The sequence below is a fragment of the Vigna radiata genome, chromosome 9 (genome assembly GCF_000741045.1).
Source record: "Vigna radiata var. radiata cultivar VC1973A chromosome 9, Vradiata_ver6, whole genome shotgun sequence".
Classification (NCBI taxonomy): domain Eukaryota; kingdom Viridiplantae; phylum Streptophyta; class Magnoliopsida; order Fabales; family Fabaceae; genus Vigna; species Vigna radiata.
The window spans coordinates 15493894-15503053 of NC_028359.1; positions in this window are offsets into that span (position 1 = coordinate 15493894).

Here is a 9160-nt window from a genome sequence, read left to right on the forward strand (position 1 = left end):
GAAGCGGGTATTAAAAAACCCGCTACCCGCTACCCGCGGATACCTATTACCCGTGGGTACCAACTATCCATAACGGGTTTAATCCGCGGATACCCGCGGGCACGGATTTTTTTGCCATCCCTATCTAAAAGGTTTGCAGGAAGGTGAATAGTCGCCAAATGGAGGTCGCATATGACCATACCGACGTCCATACTTGTCTTTAGACGTTGCCAAGGAACCAAAGACGTCTGTAGTTCTGCCAGGAAGGTCAATAGTTGCCATGTAAATGTCGGGTAGCTGAGTACCGACGTCTCTGGCCTGACAAGTTGGTGCATGTAATTAATGTTCCGCGATATAGACGTCGGTGCCCCTTGAGAACTGACGTTTATAGCCTGACAGTTAGGTGAATTGTAATAATTTTTTCGCCATATAGACTTCGGCCAGAATGTAGGTGACGTCTAAAACTGTAGAGACGTCGGGCCGACATGCAACAGACGCCTAAAATCCACGCTATTATTAATATTTAAATGATAAAGACGTCAAATTAGTGAGAGCACCGACGTCTATAATGATTTAGATGTTGATTGGTAAGCTAAATCGACGTCTATAGTACATTATAGTATAGAATGTGAACCCGCGATCAGTTACCAATATTCATCATCTTCTTCCTCAAGCTTTTGGTCCGCTTCGGCATTGAGAGGTTTGTTTTCTTTGTTTTACACCGTTTAAATGTTGTTTTGCTTCGATTACATTAGTCTTTGATGAAAAACCTTTGATTTGAACCAATTAAAATTTGATTTGGTTGCGTTTTGTTGCAGTTTCTTCGTCTTGTTGGGTGGCGTTTTAGACCGTTTTTTGCCTGCGTTTCTGAGATATAATTGGGTGTGCAGTCCTTCATTTTCCTCCATTGCTAATTTATTCTTCTGAAAAGGTTAGGTTCTTCGTGGAAAACTTAATTTCTATGTATATTATTAGCTTTTGTGTGTGCATGTTATTGGCTTTTGTGTATGCATGTTATTGCCATTTGTGAATATGCATTTTATTGGCTTTTTTTGTATGAATTCATATTGACATTTAGGTATGCATGTGTTTGGGGATTTTTAATATATGCATGTCAAAAAGTTTTGTTCTGTTATTATAATTAGCATGTTACATTATTACTATCAAATTGTTGAGTGAAACCTAGTTCCCGTTTGAAATTTAATACAAACGATAAATTTTTTAATCGTTTGTATTAAATTTTGAATTGTCCGATTGGACAGTTTAGGAAAATTATTTTTCATAAATTTGTTGTAACATGTACGTTGGAGTTTATGCATAAGATTGATGAAATTTCGGTTCATTATTTGTGTTGTTCTCCGAATGGATATTTGATTATGGTCATCCTTGTGTCTACTCTCATTACATGTATTTCGAAGACCAATGCAAAATGCTGCCGAAATTTTATCAAATTTATGATGTAGACTTCTTTGCACATGTCTTAGCAATTTATGAAAAATATTTTTCCTGAATGGGTAGGGCCTAACCTTATGAGAGTTAAGAAATTTATACTGATGAACTATGTTACAAACATAGTATGGATCGAAGCTGGATGAATGCACGTCGCATCTTTGAAGAATATGAGAAGGGTGTTTCGGTGTTCTTGCAATATGTTAAAGAAATTGCAAAGTCTGTGAACGAGACATATTTTTGTCCTTGTGTTCGTTGTCTTAATCAAATACGACAAGACTTAGGCAATTTGCATGATCATCTATTCATGTTCGACATAACGAGAATGTATACTATTTGGACTTTGCATGGAGAAGTACTGGACCAGCTTACCACGTCACGAGGAACAAATTATGTGGAAGAATGGACGAGTGATCATTTAGAGGACATGATACGTGATGTTGGTGAAGATAACTTTAGAAGAGCTAATTTGTACCATTCTCTTATCAATGATTCAGAGCAATCGTTGTACCCAGGCTGCATGTTACACGTTTGTCTACAACTTTGAAGTTGTATAGTTTAAAAGCAAGGAACAGATGGACCGATAAAAGTTTCACGAAGTTGTTGGAGTTGCTGAAGGAGATGCTTCTAGAAAACGATACTCTTCCTATTCGTAATTACAAGGCCAAAAAAGTTTTATGTCCAATAGGTCTTGAATATCAGAAGATACATGCTTGCCCCAATTATTGTGTTTTGTACATCAAGGAGTTTGGTTCGCTAAAGTATTGTCCAACATGTGGTTTAAGCCGTTTTAAAAAGAAATCTAACAAAAACAGTGGTGAAGAAGGTAATGATGGTGCACCTGGTAAGGTGATGTCGTATTTGCCTATAATACCTAGTTTCAAACGTATGTTCTCTGTTAAGGAGGATGCAAAGAACCTTAAATGGCACGTTTTAGGAAGAAAGTGTGATAATCTTCTTCGACACCTAGCAAATTCACCATAGTGGAAGAAGATCGATGAAACATTTCCAGAATTTGGTGCAGATCCAAGAAACTTAAGACTTGCACTTGCAACTGATGGTATGAATCCGTACGGGAACATAAGTAGCAAACACAGTTCATGGCCAGTTATGTTGATGATATACAATCTTTCTCCTCTGTTGTGCATGAAGAGAAAATATGTCATGTTGTCAATGATGATATCGGGTCCTAAACAACCTGACAATGACATTGATGTTTACTTGAAACCTTTAATTGATGATTTGAAATTATTGTGGGAAAAAGGTGTCGAAGTGTTTGATTCAGATGTTGAAGAGAATTTCTGTTTGCGTGCAATGTTGTTTTGCACTATAAATGATTTCCCAGCCTATGGAAACTTGAGCGGTTATAGTGTTAAAGGACATTTTGCATGTCCGGTTTGTGAAGAAAACACTAGTTACCTTCAATTGAAGCATGGTCAAAAGACGGTTTATACAAGACATTGAAAATTCCTTCCTGGCAATCACCCTTATCATAGATTGAAAAAAGCATTCAATGGAAGTGTCGAGGATGAGGTTATGTGCAGACCCCAGAATGATGAAGAGGTGTACAACGAAGTCAAAAACATTGACATTGTATTCGGAAAACATCATAAAAGTACATTTGCAAAAAATGTTTGGAAGAAAAGATCAATATTTTTTAATCTTCCTTATTGGTCTAAACTTGATGTTAGACATTTTATTGATGTGATGCACGTAGAAAAAATGTTTGTGACAGTGTCATCGGAACTTTATTAAACGTGAAAGGGAAGACCAAAAATGGAATAAAAGCAAGACAAGATTTGGCTAAAATGGGAATCCGAACTGAGTTTCATCCACAGGCAATAGGAAGACGCACCTATTGATGAAGGTCGAAAAACAGTGATTTTCATATGTCAATTTGGACCAAATTACACTCTTTACTACTCGGAATGAACTTATAATCAAGCAAAACTCAATAAATGAGTCTGAAGAGAGTCAAAAGTTGTTTTTAGCTATTTTATGCTTATTTTGCTTTGTTTTGTAGCTAATTTGAGAAAAGTGAGAATGAAGTTAAAGATACAGGTCGTTGACTCAAGAAGAGAGCAGAAAAATGAAGATTTGAAGAGTCGATGCACTGCCCAACAGCACACTAAAAACCACTGGGCAGTCCAGGACGAGAAGTAAGCATGGAAATGGGCACTAAGGGAAACCGCCGGGCGGCGGCGATTGCCGCCGGGCGGTGGCGGCAGGTTATGGGAAACCGCCGGGCGGTACACTTAAACCGCCCGGCGGTGGCATGTTGGACTTGAGCCTGATTTTGACGCGCTCCTCACCTATAAATACCCCTATTACGAATTCAGAGTCATTCTTTTGACAGGGGAGAACGGCCAGACCTAATTTTGCACTCTAGAGAGGATCTCTTGGATGCTTAGGCTCCTTTTCATCTTTTCTAGGGTTTGGTCTTTCATTCTTCTTCCATTTTTCATCTATTGTCACCATGTCCATGGTGAACTAAACCCTATTGTTGTTGGGGAATACAATGTAATCTTTTGATACTCTCTCTTATTGAAACTATTGATTATTTATATGGTCTCCATATGTTTTGATTGATTATTGTTGGTTTATCATCTGTGCTTAAGGCTTTTATCGTTTAACTCATTCGGTATATCGTTGTTTGTCGTTATTGACATGGGGACGTGCGGTAATGACATGAACTGGTGAGTAATCTCTTCATTTTGCAGTACCACCTAGGGATAGGGGTAGGACGATCAATTGCGCTAACTTCTTTTTATAATAAGGTATTAATTACTAGGGGAGGCTAGGGATAGCAAGCCGGTAATTGATATTAGGCCTTTTTCGCCGAGGGATCGAGTTAAGGGGAGGCTAAGAAAGTCGCATAACAATTTAATCAATCTAATAATCAAGGGTAGTATGTAAGAGAGAGTGGAATAGATGAAATTGTTAGTACCCAACAACATCCATCCATCCATTGTTTTCACTTGTCAATTGAATCAACATTTATTTTGCATGTTAATATTTTTATCCTCAAAATCCAATTTATTAAATTTTATTTTTCAAGTCTTATTATTTTAATTTACGCGAAAGAGAAAGCCACACGAGTCTCTTGGGAAAAACGATACTTGGTCTTACCATTTATATTACTTGTACGATTTGGTACATTAGCCAATCCGTCAACAAAGAGCGCTTGAAGAGAAGCTGCAATCCATGACACAGGGCACCCTGGGTGTGCCCACTGAAACTCCCACACCACCTCCTACCAGCACCAGAGGATCCTGCTCTGTTGTTGAACCTACTGACTACATTGGTCAGTATGACTTGTTGGTTGATGGGGATCCAACATGCATTGTGGCTGTCGGACGAGTAGTTGAGGGAGGCCAGACTATTCATGGTGTTCCCATATCACCCCAGCACGTGCGTGTCATGATTGACGAGGTTCGGGATCCCCAGGCTCAAGTGTCTGTACCCACTCCAGAAGTCCAATTTGTGGGGCATTGGCGATGTGGGTTGGACCTGTTTTCTATTATTTTTCTAATCTATTTAAGGACCCAAACGCTCTAGGGTTAGTATCTTTTGACAGAAGTGATACAAATTCACATTTTTCGACTTTCTCGAGGCAGGATTGGATGCGGGAGCACTCCTCTTCGGTTTTTAAGGTTTACCTTTCATTGTTTTTCCATTGTACACTTAGTTTCTCTATGATAAACGGGGAACTAAATTTTATTTGTTGTTGGGGGATGATGTAACCTTTTGAACTCTTGTGTTTTCTCCTTTGTTCTATGCTTGTTATGTTTTGATCATTCATGGCATGATTATATGGTCTTCTTTGTTATCGGGAGATACCTAGAAACCAGGATATGGAGAATTCCTCCCAAAAGCAGTATTGCTCAAGGATGGGGATATGAGTTTTGGTTGTCTTAAGCTTATATTCATAATGCAAAATTAATTATTAGGGATGCAAGGGATTGTGGTCTAGTAATTAAGGATAAACTTTCTTCGTTGAGAGATCGAGTTTTAAGTAATTTAGAGAGTGACATTAATAATTAAATGAAGAAGAAGAATTCTTATATACATAAGAGAGATTAGGTGAAGTCAAAACCCCAACAACATATTTATTCCATATTAAAATCAACGATTCACCTTTGTGTTATTCTTCAATTGATCACAACTCACTACTGCAAAAATGTTGTTTAACGTCACCCAATAGACGTCGGTTTGTTGATAATCCAACGTTTATGAGTGGACGGTGGCATTATCGTAAATAGCTTGGTAACCTAGACGTCGGTTTCCAGACAATGTGGTGTCTATAATATTGTAGACGTCCACACTGCTGCAAACAGACGTCTAATGGCCTGAGGTAGGTCAGAAGACAGTCCCATGATGTCGGTGTTCACGGAGGGCCGACGTCTATAGGGCTGCAATTAATGTTTTCACCTAATTCCCAGGCGCTTAGACGTCGCGTAGTCAACAGGCGACGTCTACGGCCTGAATGATAGGAGGGAAGATAAAAAATCTTCAATTTAGACGTCGGGGATCTGTGCAAGTGACGTCAACGTGCCTGTAATTAATTAGATTCACCAAACTCGAGGGTCATAGACGTTGGTTAGAAGGGGCACCGACGTCTATGTGCCTCTAAGTAATGATGTGCATCATTATAGACATCGGCGCCCTATCACAACTGTCGTCAACATCCTTGACAGGAAATCAAATGTCAATCATTTCAGCTTCCTAGACGTCGGTTCCCATTGTCACCGACTTCTAGTGGGATTCAAAAGATCAGTTGAAAAGTTTAACGTGGACGTCAAATTAGTAACAGAACTAACGTCTATAGTCATATAGACGTCGGCTATCAGGAGAAACCGACGCCCAATTTCATTTTAAATAAACCGCAAACTCATCGCGACATTCAGTTTCTGATATATTCCTCTTCCTCTTCTCCTTTTTCTCTCGCGACACTCTTCTATTTCTCCCTTTCGGCACGTCTTCTTTTTGTTGCGGCATTCTATTGTTGTTTTTGATATCTTTATCGTCTTCCTCCTCTCTTTTTCTCTCTTGCGACATTGCATCCCAGGTGCGTGGTTTTCTTTTTATGCTTACCGTTTGTTAAGTCTTTCATCGATTATTATCTTCTGGTTCAACTGATTAAAATTTGCTTTCTTTGTGTTGTATTTTAGTGCAGTTTTGTTCCTTTCTTGGATAACGTAGTAACACATTCTCCATTTGCTAGCTGCCTCTCAGAAATAGCGACGTCTTTTGAATTTCTTTTAATCGTTTCAACCCAAAAACGACCCTGGGTCGTTGTCTAGTTTTCGTTTCACCGTGATTTTTCCCTCTTGCGGATGAAAAATGGAACTAAGCAACCACCCGGTTTCGGTTTTGGGTTGAAGGGACCATAAGAAATTCAAAAGACGCAAGTTGTTTGTTTGGGGAAACTAGCAAAAGGAGTCTATGGTAGTAGGCTATCCAAAGACGGGAACAAAACTGCACTAAAACACAACCACTGTATTAGACGTCGGTTAATGTGCACATTGACATCTATAGTACCTCTTAGACGTCAGTCAGTGTAATGTTCGAAGTCTTTAGTGCCTTGTAGACGTCGGTTATTGCGAAGACCAGCGTCTAGATAATGTCTTTAGAAGTCCATTTTGCCCTACACCGACGCTTATTGACGTTGAACTTGTCAGTGAGTGATGTCATGATAGACGTCGGTTATTTTATTGCTCCGACGTTGCATTGACGTCACTGGAAATGACGTCAGATCATTTTTAGACGTTAAAAGCCCAAAATAACCGACGTTAATCAGCGTTTTTGCACTAGTGATTGCATGTATATTTACTTTTATGCATTTTTCATTCTAAACCTAAGAAATTTGTTATTAAAGTTCTGATTAGTTAAGCAAAAACACGACTGTTTAGTGTTGTGAGTCTCTTAAGAAAACGATATTTGGTCTTACCATCTTTTATTACTTGATACGATTCAGTACACTTACTGAAGTTAACACTTACCCATCTGATAATTAATTATTTACATATTGTAATCGCACAAAAAAAATTCATGGAAGTTGAAGTAGTTTATCCTTGACAACAACCCAATGAAAGTCGTGTCCACCTCACGATTTTTAATTTCAATTGAATGTGTACAGGTCTCCTATGATTTTCCAATGTCGTCTTGCCCTTAAATGACTTCTATTAGTTCAAGAGTTTAAATTTCTGACTTATGAAAGACGTCCTGGAAGTACATGATTTCTGTCATAATTTTAAAATTTGCATATTTTTGTAATTTATGTTTGAAATCTGCCTATTCCAAAAAAAAATTTATAAGCACAATTTTTGTATGAATGCTGGGCGTGCAAAATTCTATTTAATGACTACAATTTTCTATGGATGTAGGGAATGTAAAACTCTATAATGACTAGTGATCAGATTATTTGTTCACGCTAAGGTAGAGGGTTACTTCACGTACAGGATACTAACATCACTTAAATCAAGCTTTCAATTTCAACTAGTTACTGGAAAGTTAAAATGGTAACAAGGAACAAATCCTATGATTTTTTAATTGGAATGTTTTAAGGCTAAGCGTTGCTTTGGAGTCCCATTCAATCTGTTATTTTATACCAGAACTAATTGATTTCTAAAGGCCAATTTTATGATTTTAAAAATGAGTTTGATTCTAATATTAAGTAAAAATAATAAGATAAATATAATGAAGAAGATTAGCAGTAATTATTCTTTTGCTTGTAATTAAACCTTTGAGTATATTATATTCAAGGTTTTTATTTGTTTCTTTGATATTTTTAATACTTTTAATATATTTTCTTTAATTTGAACCTGGCCCACTCTATCAATATTCACGTCAAACTCTACTTAAATTTTAGTTTACATATTTAACATAACATGCACCATTTACTTCCTGAATCCTTATCAATTAATTTCTGCATCTAAAAAGTAAAAGAGATTTTTCTCTCTAGGGCAAAATATAAATAAATGTTTAATAGTTTATTTTGTTTCTTGATAGTTTCTGTAATTCAAATATAATATACGTGTATAGTTTAGGAATACTATTTTTCTATTTTTTCTGTAATCTTTGTTGCTTCTGCATGTATATATATTAGACCATGTAGACTTAATAATACAACGTTCGTTTTTTGCTTCATACTTTTTTTCAATCTCAACATTTTGTGTACGTTGCTGTTTGTATTACTCTCAGTCCAATAGTGGTATCCAGAGCCAGGTTGTGAGATCCTAAGACGTGTTTGCTTTCTTCTTTCTCTAGGAGTTTATGCTGTGATAAAGAAGGGTGGTTGAGTCTTCTGAAGAACGACAAGAAGGTTGTTCTTGTTCAAGAAAGATTTGTGTTAATGGCTGATCTCTCCTCATTACAGTTCCCAATACTTTACGAGAAAAATTGGAATCACTGGAGCACCCAGATGCGAGTGGTGTTTAGGGTCCAAGGTATAGCGACGTGATTGAAGGAGCCGAGGCTGATCTTTCCGGCAAAGAAGATCAGAAAAAGGAGCTCAAACAAAAGGATGATAAGGCGTTGTTGATCATTCATCAGTGTGTGGACGATGTTCATTTCGAGAAAATCCAGAACGTAAATACAGCAAGGGAAGCATGGGGTATTCTGGTGAAGTGTTATTCTGGAGGAGAAAAGGTTAAAAAGGTAAGACTCCAAGCGCTCAGAAGACAGTATGAACATCTGGAATTGGAAGAAGGTGATAGGATAAGCGATTTCT